We start from the raw sequence: 11,657 nt of genomic DNA, 5'->3' as shown, positions 1-11,657 counted from the left end.
GTTCTGTTATGTCCCTATAGTGTTACACACACACACACACACACACACACACACACACACACCCCTCCTTAAGACTGCGAATCTGAGCGGATAAATCCTGAGACTCTCGGCTACGGCAGGAGGGAGACAGGCTTGAGTCTAGTTTTTCATGACCTTCTCCATGGGCAGGAATCTCTGTTACCTGATCCTTCATAGCCAGGCTCTGTTTCGTACTTCCAGTGATGGAGAGCTCAGTCACCAGCTAGATTTTGAATAGTTTGAAATGTAAAGAAATGTTCCTTGTTTCAGCAGAATTTACTTGTTTATAATTCTGCCTCTGTGCCTGCATAGAATGGGCTTATACATTTTCTGCCTCATGACAGCATTTGAATATCTGGAGAGAGTTACACTTCCTCTGAGGTTTCTCTTCTCCAATGCCTCCAGGTGAGTACTTCCTTTATATATATGGTAAACCAGGAAATTATGTCTAAATTTTATTGGACAGATACATGTTTTGATTTTCTAGTTTTCAAATAGTCTTCAGGATATGTTTTCAGGTTGCTATGTTGGCTAGTTGGGTAACAGTGAAAGCAGATGGTGGCTTATGGAACTGCATCTAATAAGGTCTCACTCATTTCCTCTGTAAAGCTGTTTATGAGTCAAGGTGAATGAAGCTTCGTGTTGAGCCTGTATAGAAAGGAAGTTGTTAATTTTCCTCTTGGGTTGCTCTTTCCCCTTCTCCTCTTGTATATTTCTCTTCCTTTTCTTCTTGTCTAAAATGTAACAGAATTATGTGAATCCTTGATGTCATCATGAAGAACTGTTTTGAAAACAGTGGTTCTGGTTGAACTATGGGAATCTGACTGGGTGGAAGGAAAGTCAGTGTGAATTTACAGATTGGCAGATCGGTAGTGAAATCTTCAGTTGTGTGAACAGAGGCAGAACGGCTTGAAATATAGACGTAACTGTGCATTCCCAACTCCCGGTCAGACACGTCTGAGGCATGTCCGCTTGGACACGGAGACCCTTGTGCTGGGCGGACAGCGTGGGAGACGGCGTGTCTCAGCCCCTCATCATCAGCACTGTAGCTGTTTCAGCCCCTCATCACTGGCACTGGGTCAATTCCAGATATGAGTGACTAGGAGGGGGTCAAGCAACTGCCCGCCTTTTCCAGGCCTGCCTCTTGGGAAAAGCGCCCCGACAGTGTGGAGAACCAGGACCGCTGCTGCGTCCGTCTGAGCTCCTGTCCCAGCTGGGTCCCTGCTCGCTGCAGGAGTCTTGGCGCTCTCTTATTCTAGCCACTGAAGCCTTTTGTCAGCTCATCATCTTTGTGGAGGGCAGAGTGTATGTGCTTTCCAAACAAATTTTTTCAGATTTGTTAGGCAAGAATTTGTCGCTGTCACGAACAGGAAATATCTAGAAGCCGTGCCGTCGCCTCGATAGGGATTCTGAAGGGGACGGGCAGGACTGGGTGCGCTGCCTTGGCGGGTCCCTGGGGAGAGAGCAGACGGCCCTGTGCCCTGGGGTTCAGGCAGCTGTCCTGACGAGATGTGATTCGAACTTAACACTGGAGTAGGAACCTTCAACTCTGAGCCTGGTTTAAGACCATGATTTCAGGTTTTTCCCTGGACACTGAAACCCAGTTCTGTCTCCATGGATAAAATACTATTGTTGGCAGTGCTATAGGCACGTGGACTTAAGATAATGACTAATCTAGCCTCTAAAAAAAAAGCCTTGAGGTCAGAAGAATAGATTTTTATATGCCATTACAGGTCAGAAAACTCTGACTTGATTTGGGGAAAACCATCTGAGAAAAGTAAACTGAGGAATATTTTCAGAGAATTAAAAAATTAACTTTGCTTTCCAGTTTACTACATGATATTTATGTCAGTTATAGTCTCTCGAGACTACTCACCTGAACCTCCTATATGATTAAAACAGACTTGTCAAAATCCAGCTCTGGTCAAATCTGCTGTCTCGCAGGGCTGGGTTCCTCGCATCTCAATGAGCTAACTGGTCATGTCTTCATATTTGTCCTGCGATGCCTTGTTCTTAATACTATTGAGTTGTAGTGAAAAGGATCTTAGAGACAGAATAAAGGAGATCAAACCAGTCCATCCCGAAGGAAATCAGTCCTGAATATTCTTCAGAAGGACTGATGCTGAAGCTGAAGCTTCGCCTGATGCAAAGAGCTGACTCATTTGAAAAGACCCGGATGCTGGGAAAGATTGAGGGCAGGAGGAGAAGGGGACGACAGAGGATGAGATGGTTGGATGGCATCACCGACTCAATGGACATGGGTTTGAGCAGGTCCCCAGGGGCTGGTGATGGACGGGGAGGCCTGATGTGCTTCAGTCCGTGGGGTCACAAGGGTCGGGCGTGACTGAGCGACTGACAGCCTGGGTGGGAGTAGCAGATGCAGCTGCGTATGCAGAGCGGACGGCACAGGGAGCTGCATCTGATAACCTGTGATGAGCCGTAACAGGAAAGAGTATGGGGAAGAATATGTATGTCTGGATCATTCTGTTGTATCACAGAAAGTAGTACGACACTGTTAACCAACTATGCTTCAATAAAATAAAAAAAGACGGAGCAGGTGGGAGAAATGTCAGCTATCTAGTAGGCTGGTGCGGGAGAATCTCAGGGTCATTTGATTCATATCGTCTTGTCAACTGCTTGCACATCTTGAAACTCTCTCTCTGACTTGAGACCTCTTTCTCTTTGCACACCCCTTTCCACACGGCTCGCTGCTTTCCCTTAGAAGGGCAGCTGTCTTCTACAGAGGGGACAGTGAGGAGACTGAGCAAGTGTGGTGACCTACACCAGCCGCCCTAGGCTCTCTCTGGACTCTATTTGAAAGTGAATGTGTTAATCACTCGGTCGTGTCCAACTCTTTTGTGACCCCACAGACTGCAGCCCACCATGTTCCATGTCCATGCTACTCAATGGCAAATACTGGAGTAGGTTGCCATTTTCTTCTCCAGAGGATCTTCCCAACCCAGGAGTTGTACCTCGGTCTCTTGCACTGCAGGCTGCATTTCAGGCAGATTTTTAGCCTGTAAGGCATCAGGGAAGCCCCCTAGCCTATATTTACTATCTCTAAATACAGTGTCATAGAGAATAATAGAAAAAAGTTAGGAGTCCCATCTTGTGAAGATAGTCTGAAATTTTATTACTTTGTGAAAATATCTTTTGTCTTAGATAATGAAATAAGGGCCTCCTCCCCTGAACACATCCCTGGGTACGTGGGCATTCTATACTCACCGCCCCCGCCCCTCCAGGCTCCCAGCGCGTTTCCCTAGATCCCGTCTGTCTCCTTCTCTACTCTTTGCCCTGAAAGCCTGACTACTATGGATGGCGTCACTTGGACCCCCTTTCTCTCTGGCTTCTGCTTCTTGAATGATGGGAGGTGTAATAAGATACGTCTCATGCTGTGAAGGGACCCCTCTCCTGGCTTCACCTCTCCTTGGACTCTGGGAAGATCATTTCTTCCCTTGCCTTCAGCCTATGAGTGGTAGCAGCTCCCCACATAGGTGCTTGGGTACCTATGTGCCTGGTACTCTGAGTTAAATCTAAGAGTTTAAACGCTTGGAATAGTCCACGTGTTTCCTGTTGACACTCTGAACCATGAGTTCAAGGAAAGTTTAGATCACTCTTGATTTCTTTCATCCATTCCCCACCTATATATTAGGCACCTTCTATTTGTACTGTCTTAAGCACCAAGGATGATGGTCAGCGGTCCAGGGATGCCCCACTCACTGGCATGAAACAGCATGGCTTTCTTCTCAACAGCTTCACTACCCCACTTTGGCACAGCTGCCAAGAACCATGTGATGGTAAGAATCACCCACCAAATGCTGCCAGCCACAGTGAAAAAAATAGAGGATCATAAAAAGCATGATACAGGCTTTGTTCTGAGATCCTCGGGTCACCATGGAAGCCTTATACTGTGCAGGGCTGGATGCATTGCAGGCGACTCGGTCCTCAAGCAAAAACCCAATAAAGAAAATTAATGACACCATCATGGAGCAGACGGCATAAATTATCTTTCAGGATAAAATATCTTTCAGGATAACGGAATCTTATCACATCAATCAAAAAAATTAAAAAAGTGAACAATGTGGCAGAGAGGCAAATGCCTGGAATCAGTCCTGTGAAACACCGAGCAAACGAAAGCTTTTCTCTCCTAAAGCACATCTTTGGACAAGGAGGTGAACAATCACGCATGTGCAAAAAGGCACAGCCAAGATCAGGATCGATTTTCAACAAAGCCACAGTCCCTCTGCATGCCACTGAGGCTCCGTCAGTAGGGTCGGCAGCTAAATTCAGGCCCACCAGCCGAGGACACGGCTCACCACAATCTGGGAACCTCCACTGTTAAAACTGCCGTCTGTTGGTCATGATGATCCAGAAGATTGGGCGTGAAGGCAGTGTTATAAGGCGAATCCTGGCACACCCTCAAGGTGATAGGCTCAAAGAAAACAAACTGTGCCCACCTATATGGCCACAAACATAGTCAAGGGCCACAGATGGAAGACGATCCAACTCATAGCCGTGCTTTCTTGATTGAATGGGATTCAGATGATCAGGCCTCCTCAATATGTATTTTAGATCTTTGTACACCTGCAGGTCTCAGCTTGAAAGGACTTCTTCTATCTTACTGTTAAGTTCTTCAAACAGAATTACTCTTTGCACCGTCAGAAGTTTGTTAGCTTGCTCTCACAAAAGGCATTTGTTTTTGGTTTCACAATATGGGAAAATGACATCATCTTGCCTCTTCTTTTCATTTTATTACATTGGGTACCAAGTGGCCAACGTGTCAAGTTGATCAACCACATTCCCAAACAACAGATTCCAGCTCTGTGTGTGAAAATAGGTTAAAAGCCCGGTGCCCCAGGGCCCCAGGGCAGATGTGGGCTGCCTCACTTTTCCGAGTCTAAAACTGGGGCTTTTGGGGACAGAGTGTGCGGCTCTAAAGCACGTTCCAGCTTTCTTGCGTGTTTAGCTTAGGTTTTGTGAGTTCATTGCTATTTACCCCATGAAATCATGTGCACAACACTTTGCTTTGTAACTGGACTTGTATTATCTCTTTTTTCTGTTATCACCCATTTCATGTTAGCTGCATTGTTGGCGTATAACTAAATTAACCATGAATCATTTTAGCGGCCGTGAAGTAACTGGTCCATTTTGTGGTCTTTTGACACATTATTTCTATAATTTGCATCACTGGCTAATTAGTTGATATTTAAAATGCCTCAGGATCACTGTGTGGTTTCATGCCTGTTTTCTTTCCGAGTATTTGTTAAGGAGCAGCTCTGTGTGCTCTCCTTGCCGTTGGAGTTCTCTGACGGTGTGTCTGCTTTCACGTTGGTTTAGATTTCTTGTCTCATCCTGTTGTCTGCTTAGTCGTCGTCAATCCAGACTACCCCCCCCCCACGCCCCCGCCCCCGAGGCTGTAGTTTCCCATCCATCTCCCCTCCCTGTCCGCCACTTGCTCTGGTCATGGCCGTGCTGTGGTCCACAGCGTGTGTGCCCTTAGTCGGGTCTCTGCTTTGCCTTCACGTCTCATTAAATGGTGTTTTTCCCCCATAGCAGGAAGTTGAATTGGTGTATCACTATGCAGTTACAGGAGAAGGCAATGGCACCCCACTCCAGCACTCTTGCCTGGAAAATCCCATGGATGGAGGAGCCTGGTAGGCTGCAGTCCATGGGGTCACACAGAGTCAGACATGACTGAAGTGACTTAGCAGTAGCAATAGCAAGCACCGAGGTGATGGACAGTTAGGAGGGTCATTGGTCAAGAAGGGCAACAATTAGTTTAACTACACTTTAATCCATCTCCTTGTTCTATTGGAGCCGGGCTTCTGACTTTGAAGGATGACTGGTCTGAGGTCCCAGATCACTGTACTTTGACAGATGGAGCTGTAACGGCCACTGAATGAGCTATTCTAGCTGTGTCTCCTTAAGCTAAAAGTTGTCCTACCATTTAAGGTAATGGATATGACCCTACATTTGTATATGTTTGTGAATGTATATGGTGGAATGAAAGGGTGAAGACTAAAGAATAATGTAATACTTCAAATTATCTTCCTTTAATCCATTCCCTTCTATTTTGATGAGATATTGCCGAGGCAGAGTAGAAGGGACCTGTGCTCAATTAGAAAACATTTGGGATTCCAGAGGAGTGTGATGAGTAGGAAGTAGCCAGCCTTTAAAATTATATATTAGAAGATCTGAGGAGGAACACTGAAACCACGGGGTCAAGAGAAGGAATCACAGCTGTCTGTTCCAAGGGCAGGGAATAGAGAGATTAAAAAAGGACTGAAAGTTGGGCTGTATCTGGTTTGAATCCCAGCCCTGCCACTTACGGCCGGGGTCCAGCCCCGGTGGATCCAGGGTAATTCAAAGGGGAGATGGAGTAGGCGTCCTAGAAAAAAACTTATTTAATTACAGATATAAAGAAAGATTAGAAAGGAATAGTGTAGTTGGAAAATTAGTGGAGAAAAAGGGGCTGAATAACTTGGTTTATATGGAATACCAATCACCACCTATGTAGGCCACAGGCGTCTTTCCGTTCTCCTGAAGGAAAGGAGGCACTGAGGCCTCCCCGGTCTGACCTTAGAAGCCCAGGCAGAATTAGCAGGCTTGGTGAGTACTCACATTCCAGATGGCAATTCAGCCAGAAGCGGAAAGAAAGAACGACACGGGGGAAGCAGTCACTTACTAATTACACGGCCTGTGGTCCATCACTTAAACTTAGCAACGCTCAGCTTTTTCTTCGGTTCCGTGAGGGCAATTCTACATATTTTGCACAGTTGTTGGAATATATAGCACTTGCCATTCAGTGGTTGCTCAGAAAATGATGGTTATTGTACAGCATACCCTCACGCCTGTCCACTCGACCCCCAGCCCACCTTGCCCATCAGCTCGAGTTTGTCCCTCATTTTCTGGTAGACAAGAAGTAGGCATATTCTTGTCTAATCTTCTCTGTTTGTCCGTAAGTGTTATGAGGCTGGGGTTATGTCTTTCAAAGTAGTTCTGGAAACTCTTAGCAAATTTATAAATTGGAATGTCTAACTTTTAGCCTTTTGCATTCTGCAAAGCATATGTGTTTGCTTGGCTAATGTTTATCTTCTGGAAAATCATCATGCCTTTGGTGATGAGCCAAGAAGCCAAGTACTGGATATAGGCTTTTGAAATGAGGAAAGAATAAAGGATGTTGATGAATAAAGGATGCTGAGGATGTTGATCTGGAGCTAAATCCTGCCCATAAATGGCTTCTGTAAACACTTTTTGGCCAGTGGTCACTGACCTCTTCAAGTTTTGATCTAGTGAGACTGTTTTCTGGTCATTAGTTAATCAGACTGTGTATTCCTAGTTAGAGAAATCATACAAAAACCATGTTTATTTACTGTTTAGAACAAGTCCTTAATTAATGCCTAAATATGTATGCTCAAATTAGTAAAGACATTGTGACCTTAGCCAGTTGCAGTTAAAAAGAAAAAGTTTATACCCATTTAATAACACTTAAGCTTTTTATTTATAGGATTATGATTTTCGAGTGTAAGTTGTATTTGGTGAGGTCTGGCATTTTCCAATGAGGTCCAGGACTACTGTGCCTAAAAACTTGTTTATGCAGAATGAGTTGAGGGACACACCATCTTCCTCCTGATCAAAAATACCCTCTGTTCTTCTAAGTCTGCACCAGTCTGCCTCGAAGCCTCAAATGATTAACCTTTAAAAAAAACCCTGAAAACCAACAATCACTCTTAAAAAAGCAATTACTTTACTCAGCCATTAAAAAAAATGAAATAATGCCATGTTACAGCAACATGGATGGCCCTAGGGACCGCCATCAGGAGTGAAGTAAGGCAGGCAGAGGAGAGCTATAGCGTGGCATTCTTTACACGGGGGATCTAAAAAGAAACGATACAAGTGAGCTCATAAAACAGAAACAGACACACAGACTTAGAAAAGGAACTTATGGTTGCTGGGGGGAAGGATGGGAGGAGGGAAAGTTGGGGAGTTTGGGATGGACATGGACAGACTGCTATATTTAGAATGGATAACCAGCAAGGGCCTACTGTATGGTGCATGGAACTCTGCTCAGTATTACACGGCAGCCTGGATGGGGGTGAAGTGTCAGGGAGAATGGATACTTGTCTATGTATGGCAGAGTCCCTTTGCTGTTCACGTGAACTATCATGACAGGCTGTACCCCAATACAAAATAATGAAAATATACAGAAGATTCAGCTCAAGTCTTCAAGGATATTGTAATTATGGTTTAAGGCATTGTTTGGTAAAAAGTTTCCATTCTTTTATTTGCCAGGGTTTCCCAGATGGCTCAGTGGTGAAGAATCCACCTGCAAATGTAGAAGGCGCAGGAAACACAGGCTCGATCCTCCTGGGCCGGGAAGATCCTCTGGAGTAGGAAATGACAACCCACTCCAGGATTCTTTCTTGGAAAACCCCATGGATGGAGGAGCCTGGTGGGCTACAGCGCATGGGGTCTCAAAGAGTCTGACTTGGCTTAGCACACACTCAGCTCAACAACACACAACTGAAACTACCTTAGAGCAAAAAAAACGGCGATTTGCTGGCTGATCTACATGAACAATGCCAAGGACAGTCATTGTCTTGGAGCCCAAAAGCTGCCCTCATCTGTTCCTGTTTCTCAGAGTTGTCTGGGACAGCTTCTATCCTGTGGTCTGAAACTGGGGCCAATAGTCATGGGACTCTGATGAAATCAGCTTATCTCACACAGTTGGTAGGGCTGGGGGATAAAAGCTTCTCACTGGAATAACTGAACTAAGAGAAGTGTCCCCAAATAAGGAGAGTGATGCTATCATCTGAGGACTAATAACACAATATACTCACCAGCCTCTTGTAAATCCCACGAATGATTGGTCTTTGTTAGCCTTTTGGAGAATGCTTAAGACAGACAAAGAGGCTAGCAGAGAAAAAGTATAGAGTAATACAAATTAGCTACCAGCTAATTTACTAACTTGAAAACCATCAAAGGCCAAGATGTCTGAAAAGAAAGTTGTCTTCTCTCCTAATTTTCTTTAATAACTGAATTCTATACATTGATTAGCTAGAGATTTGAAGGTGTGTATTAATTTAAGGAAATTAATAAAATCATTGGAAATCATTCTTATCATAAACTGCAAGTTTCTGCGATTTCAGGTGGTGGAATGTGCCTCATTTCAGCAAAAGGTGCTTTTTGAACCCGCCTGGCGTGTAGTTCGTGTGCGGACTTTCCATCTGACCCTGGACACTGAGGAAGCGCAGGAGAAACGCTGAGCAGGGGCCCGCGGTGGCCATCTGCCTGCGGCCTCCTCGCAGGATGCTCTTGATAAGCTTCCTTAAAGAAACTCAGAATCCATTGCTTTTGGCCGTGCTGGGTCTTCGCAGTTGCTCAGGCTTTTCTCTAGTTGCAAGGAGCGTGGGCCCCTCTCTCATCTCGGAGATGAGTAGTTGTGACTCCAGGGTCCTAGAGCACAGGCTCCACTGTCGCGGGCACAGGCTTAGTGGCTCCACGGCATGTGAGATCTTCCCGAACCGGGATCGAACCTGTGTCTCCTGCATTGGCAGGCGGGTTCCTGAGGCACCAGGGAAGCCCCACTGACGAGCTTCTCACTTCTCTCTGCCTTAGTTTTCTCTACTATAGAAACAACCGTCTCTATAGTATGTTTTTAGCAAGATTGTGCTAAGGGTCTGAGATAACGAAATTCTCCTTCTTGGTTCATTGGGAAGCTGGATATTTGTTCTTGTTGTTTCGAAAAATCTTGGCACTTGCTTGCCCCACCTTCCAAAAGATCTGCAGAAATGAGGAATTGTTCTTCTTTCCACGAGCTAGCTTAAGGCAGGACAAGACTGTGCTTCAAGAAAAGGTCATGAACCTGCCTGTTCTTGCAGAGACCTGCCTGTTCTTGCAGAGATCTGCCTGGCGGGAAGCCAGCTTTGGCTTAAGCAGAAAGACTGACATCACCAGGGATCAGAGCGCTGAAGCCAAGTCCGTGCCTGAGTCCTACCAGGCTCGAGAGCGTGCTGAGATGGCTGCTGCCTAACAGAGGAGCTTGTGTGTGAGAGGCTTAAATGGTTCAGGCACACAGGGAGCAGGAGAAAGTGATCACCACGAGCTGGTCAGTAATCACTCATGTTTAGTAGAGCCTTTTGATGATGAAATCATTGGCCTCCTTCACTTGCCAGTTAGATACAACATTGATGGGAATAATTAATTTTAGGATATGAATAATAAAATGTGCTCTTTATTGAGTGTCTTTTAGATGTTAGATGCTTTCCATATATTAACTCCAATTGTATGGATAGCTTCTTCTTTCATTGGTGGGGCAGAGAAACAGAAAACATTATTGTCAATCAAATCTGTAAGTAGAGTCATGATCATCATTTCAAATTAACATAATTATTGTCATCATCCTCAAGATAAGATATTATTACAAAGACATTGAAAAGTTAGGGAGACAGGAAAAAAGACAAATACGTCCAGTATCGACTGCGTGATAAAATGTGAAAAGTCACTGCAGGCTGCCAGAGTTCTGGAAGGTGTTATAAAGGGAGGGAGAGATAATCTGGGCCTGGTAGGCTTTGGATAAGCAGGGAAATCCTCCTAGGCAAGAGAGACAAACCTGTGGCAATAAGAATGGTTATGTACATGTAGGAAATGTAAGTGGTGGCCAGTTTGGTTGGAGTTGAGGGCTCTTTATAATGGCCTGGAAGACCCTGTCGTCTGCCTTCCATTCTCTCTCTGACCTCATTTCCTCTCATCCCCAACTCATTCGTTCCATGGCAGCCACATTTATCTTTTCCTCATCCTAAAGACCTTTGTAGTTGCTGTTCCTGATGTTGCAAATCCTTTTCTCATGGTTATTTACGCTGTGGATTCTCCTAGACCGTACTCCAACATCCTTGCCACGTCTTTCCTCAGATGTTGTGTGCTTGATGAGACCTGCCCTGATCACTCATTTGTAATTAGAGACTTCTTTGACACACCCCATCCTTTTTTCCCTAACCCTCCCATGCACTGAATACTTTCCAATATGCTATATAATTTACTGATTTTTGTGTGTTTGGTTATTGTCTTTCTCTTCCTACTTGACAAAACTTCCATGGAAGCAGGATACTTTGCATTCCAGTGCCCAGAGCAGTGTTTGGGACACTGTGATTAATTAGTATATGTTGTTGTTTGTTTAGATTCTCAGTTGCTCAGCCGCGTCCGACTCTTTGTGACCCCATGGGCTGTAGCCCACCAGACTCCTCTGTCCATGGGATTCTCCAGGCAAGAATACTGGAGCGGGTTTCCATTTCCTTCTTCAGGGGATCTTCCTCCCCAGGGATCAAACCCACATCTCCTGAATTGGCAGGCAGATTCTTTACCACTGAGCCACTTGGGAAGCCCTCATGTAGATTACTAGTGGGACTTTAGGCTAGAAAAAGACACTAACATGAGATGGCAAGTTACAGGAAGACAGGGCAGAGGAAACCAGTAAAAGTGTTTGAGAGAGGGAATGTCAGGCATGAAGAGAAGTTGTAAGGAGATTAATCTGATAATGGTAAAGATTTTTTCAGGGAAAGAATAGAGGCGATAGTTTAGAAGTTTATTAATCTGGGCTTATACAAGACTATTGGCAGTAAAATTGCAAAGAAAGGACTGGA

The 11,657-nt window shown here is 44.9% G+C and overlaps 1 pseudogene; it reads right to left on the bottom strand.

Annotated features, from left to right (window-relative positions):
- Positions 1 to 3,691: 3,691 nt before the first annotated feature.
- LOC132659916 (frizzled-3-like) lies at positions 3,692 to 6,923 on the bottom strand (annotated as a pseudogene).
- Positions 6,924 to 11,657: the final 4,734 nt, after the last annotated feature.

This window comes from Ovis aries, chromosome 5 (assembly GCF_016772045.2).
Source record: "Ovis aries strain OAR_USU_Benz2616 breed Rambouillet chromosome 5, ARS-UI_Ramb_v3.0, whole genome shotgun sequence".
Lineage (NCBI taxonomy): Eukaryota > Metazoa > Chordata > Mammalia > Artiodactyla > Bovidae > Ovis > Ovis aries.
This window is presented reverse-complemented; position numbering and strand designations above follow the sequence as displayed.